Source organism: Octopus bimaculoides, chromosome 6 (assembly GCF_001194135.2).
Source record: "Octopus bimaculoides isolate UCB-OBI-ISO-001 chromosome 6, ASM119413v2, whole genome shotgun sequence".
Lineage (NCBI taxonomy): Eukaryota > Metazoa > Mollusca > Cephalopoda > Octopoda > Octopodidae > Octopus > Octopus bimaculoides.
The window spans coordinates 97,250,604-97,255,792 of record NC_068986.1 but is presented as its reverse complement, the minus strand read 5'-3'; positions in this window follow the sequence as shown (position 1 = coordinate 97,255,792).

Genomic DNA, 5,189 nt, shown 5'->3' with positions numbered 1-5,189 from the left:
GGCTCCGGCAGGGGATGGTGGCGAACCCTGCTGTACTCTTCCACCACAACTTTCTCTTACTTCCTGTTTCTGTTTTGCCTGTAATTCAAAGGGTCAGCCTTGTCACACTGTGTCACGCTGAATATCCCCGAGAACTACGTTAAGGGTACACGTGTCTGTGGAGTGCTCAGCCACTTGCACGTTAATTTCACGAGCAGGCTGTTCTGTTGATCGGATCAACTGGAACCCTTGACGTCGTAAGCGACGGAGTGCCGACACCAACAACATGTCTATTTATGTATGCGCGTGCGGTTTTCTGCGCACGTGGGTGTTGCAGGTAAGTGGATGTGTTTATGCATGACTCTGTAAGTACAGAAGTATGTGTGTGCACGTGTGGGCGCGCACGCATATGCGTGTCTGTGTGTGTGTACGTGTGCGTGTGTGTATCGATTTGTTTGCGTGTGTGCGAAAAACATCCGCGTATGTTATTTTGTGAGTGTGCGGCTATGTGTAAACTGCATGTAAATGTGACAGATTCTAAGTCGGTATAAGTGTGAGTAAGAGGCTGCTGTGTGCGTCAGTGTGTGTGTGTGTGTGTCTGTGTGTGAGTGTGTGTGTATGTTTCTGTGTGTGTGTGTCAATATGCATTAGAGATGTGTGTGAAAGTGTGACAGTGAATTAATGTATGTGATTGCGCACCGATATGTGGATTTATGAGGGTTTGTGACTTTGAACGATACTGTGTGCGGGCTTGAGTGTATGCATGTCGGCGAGTGTGTATGAGAATCTAAGTTCTCGTGTATGCGTTCATGTGTGCGCGTGTGTGTATGTTTGCGTGTGTCCCTGCGCGATTAAGTATGGGCGTGAGAACATATTGACATGCGTGTCCCCAAATGTGTATTCTTGTGGGCGAGTAGGAATGTTTACGTATATGAGTGTATGTGTCTGTGCGTGCGCGCGTGTGTATGCGAGTGTATGTTCGTGTTTCAGAACAGTTAGATGTCCTCAAGTTTATATGAGTACGTGTGTGCGTGTGTGTGTGTCTGCGTGTGTGTGTGTGTGTGCGTATGTTTGAATTTGTGTGTGTATTTAAATGTCTCTATAGGCGCAGGCGTGGCTGTGTGATCAGAAGCTTACTTCCCAATGACATGGTTTAAGGTTCAGTCTCACTGCGTGGCACCTTGGGCAAGTGTCGTCTACTATAGCCTCGGGCCGACCAAGGCCTTCTAAGTGGATATGGTAGACGGAAATTGGAAGAAGCCCGTTGTGTATAGGTATATGTGTGTGTTTGTGTGTGTGTGTGTGTGTGTGTGTGTGTGTGTGTGTGTGTGTGTATTTATGTGTGTGTGTGTCTGTGTTCGTCTCCCCCCATAATCGGGGTCGATTTGTTCGACTTAAATCGTATAAGGCGGTGCTCCAGCATGGCTGCAGTCAAATGACTGAAGCAAGTAAAAGAATAAAAGCGTAAAAGAATATAAACATGTGAGTAAAGAAATGTGGATGGATCCGTGTTTGCGTGTGTGGATATCTATGAATGTGTTTGTGAATGTTTATGGATGCGTAGTTGAGTCTAGATCAGCTATGAGTTTTGTTTTGTATACGCACAATTGAGCGTGTAATTGACAGAGAAGAACATGCTGGAAAGAGAGAACGCGAGAAAGGGAAAATGAGTGAAATAAAGAAAGAAAGAAAAAAGAAGGAAGGAAATAATAAGAAGGAAGGGAAGAGGGAAAATAAAAGAGAGAGAGAAAGAGAAAAAGAGAGTGAGAGAAGAGAGAGAGAGCGCGTTTTCGTGTGCATCTTTGGAAGAATACGAGAAATAAGCGAGAAAACGTATAAGGCACAGACATAATTACATACACAAATTAATTAACAAGCAGCTTTATTATAATACACATTGTACATAGATGAGACTTTACAATTGAAAGATAGATAGGAGTGGCTGTGTGGTAAGTAGCTTGCTTACCAACCACATGGTCCCGGGTTCAGTCCCACTGCGTGGCATCTTGGGCAAGTGTCTTCTACTCGGGCCGACCAAAGTCTTCTGAGTGGATTTGGTATGCCTATAAAAGTGTATCATTACCCTGAATATGAAATCAATTCGAACAGAAAATTCACACTAGTAGCCGCTGGCAGCCAAACAGAAATGATCCATACATACACTCGCGCATACACTGACAGACAAACGCACACACATGCACACACACTCACACACATACACATACACATGCACACACACATACACGCACACACTGTCTTAGATACCTGCAGGCACGCAAATACCAAGAGACTCATATACAAAAATCACTCTCAAATTCACTGTTAGTGAAAGCATGTGTTTGAAATTGTGAGTGTGCGCGAGCACGTGATTTTATTTATGTACGTACATGTGTAGTATGTATTTAAATTTACTTTTGTATGTGTATGTGTGTGTGTGTGCAAATGTGTATGTGTATAAGCAGGCTTGTGTGTTTGCATAGCTGCGAGTTAGAACCTTTATGAATGTGTTTTGCTATATGTTCCTACGTGTATGCGTGTGTTTGTGTGCACGTGTGTTTGTGTGTGTATGTGTAAGTACGTGTGTGTGTGTGTGCTTGGGTGTGAGTGTGTGTTTGAGAGAGAGAGTGTATGTGTGTATGCATAAGTGTATGTGTGTGTACGTTTGTGCGTGCGTGTGTTTGAGTGTGTGCGCGTGCGTGCCTGTTCAAACTAGAGTGTGTGTACACGTAATAGGCATAAATATTTGGTCTCATCCCGGCGTATACAAGAAAAGGACAAAGATATAAGTGTTGTTGTTCAGCCAGATGAGGGAAGCGATTGAACAAACATATGATCAGGGGCATTTCTGCCTAGACCATCTCATCTGCACTCTGTTTGACATGATGCACTATTTTTTACCCTAATACCCAGGGTCGTTACTCTTAGCCAGTATGCATTAATGTAAGGAAGATTTTACTGCTTTTTCTAACAGTTCCTGTGATCAGACACAGCCATCAATGACTAGGTAATATTGGTAAGATCAAAATTTCGATGCCACACAACATGAAATTCAAATAAATTTAATTGGTTTTTCTATGTTTTTCGATGTTTCAAAGGTTTTTTTTCGTGATGTAATCGGTTTCAACAGACAGCATCTGATCAAGTCATTACATATATACTTGCACATGTATGTATGTATGTATGTATGTATGTATGTATGTATGTATGTATGCGTGTGTGTGTGTGTGTGTGTGTGTGTGTATGTATATCTACATCTACATATAGGCATACATGTATATATACGAGGGAGTACGCATAAGAAACCAAAGTTTGCAATATTATTTTATTCACATTTAATTTTACATGTTTATACTTTTACCGCCTTCAAAATATTCTCCATTTGAAGTAATGCATCGGTCTAGATGCGTTTTCTAGTATTCGAAACCGTGCTGGAACTCTTGTGAAATGATGGCTTTTAATATTGTTTCTTCACTCCTTCCACATCTGCAAAACGTTTTCCTTTAAGGACTTTTTCATTCGGAGTAACAAAACAAAAGTCACAGGGAGCAAGTTCGGGGGAAGAGTGGGGAGGCAGGATCATGCCATTTTTGGTCTAAAATTGTCTCACACTCAAGGTGGTGTGCGCAGGCGTATTGTCGTGATGAAACCACCATTTTCCACAGGTCGGGCGTTTTCGTCTCACCGCGTTTCGCAAACGCTTCAGAACTGCCAAATGAAATGTTTGGTTTATAGTTTGACCAAGAGGGACAAATTCCGTGTGAACAATTCCTTTCGCATCCATGAAACCAATCATCATCGTCTTGACAATGGACTTCACTTGACGCGCTTTTTCTTTCAGTTTACAAAACGCATGCAGTCGTGACTGCCTTTGATCTTCCATGAGCAAGGCAAGCACATATTCTGTTGCAATTCTTTTCATTCGCAATTCCTCATCAAAATTCGTTGGCAAGAACTCCAGCATACACCAGTCATATCAATAAGTGTGTCAATTGTTAAGTGACGGTCCTCCAAATACAAGTTTAAAAAATCAGATATACTAACATATTGAATTCTGTTTCTCTGGATTGCTCTACCAACCGTATATATTTGTGTATATCCTGCACTGCAACGTAAAAATGGGCTTCGTAAATTTTGTAGACATTCTTCGAAATTCTCCATATTGGCACCAAATGACAACCTAATATAAGCTTTGTCAATTATTATCAATGTTTTGATTCATTAGTTTAATATGACTTGATATTTAATTCTTTCATCTTTTTACGCGCTTTTCCATAATTCTTTATTTGCAAACGCCGAATCTCATTTTATATGATATTTTTTTTATATAGCAGCATATCTTGCGTTTCATGCTGTTGTTGTTTTTCTTCCTCTTTACCACTTTTATCTTTCAAACTATACATTACGCATACATTACTCATTATTGTTTGCATTCTTTATTTTAAATTTTTATTTAAATTTTTATTTAAATTCTTATAACACTTTTCCATCAATTGGGAAATTTTGCTTTACTTTTAACACATCACACCATAAACGCTATATATATGTATGTGTGTGTGTGTGTGTGTGTGTGTGTGTGTGTGTGTGTGTGTGTGTGTGTGTATGTATGTATGTATGAATGTATGTATGTATACAACACACACACCCCTTTGTATGTCTGCATGAACGTATGTACGCTTTGTCATGTATACAGAAATGTGTATGCAGCACATAGAGTATTTTCTTCTTTTTATATATATCATATGTAAGTGTACGTATGTGTGTACGTATATTCATATATATGTATGCATGTGTGTATGAATGTTCGTATACATGTGTGCATGCACGAATGTATGTATATATATGTCATTATTCAGTTATGTGTGTATGCATGGCACGCTAGCAGGATGGATGGATGGATGGATGGAGGGATGGATGTGTATTTATGTATATCTAGATATAAACTTTCATCATATTTGAAACTGGACTGCTCTTCTCCTTTCTTTTTCCTAAAGAAATTTTAATGACTTTGTGATAAATACATCGATTCGTATATTGATTAATAGCCATCTGTACCTATTTTTTAAAGACTAGTCCTTATACTGTCAAACTGTTAGGCTGAACCGCTAGGTTGCGGCGATGTGAACACACAACATTTTTAAAGTGATGGTGAAGGGCAAACACACACACACACACACACACACACACACACATATATATATATATATCCTTAT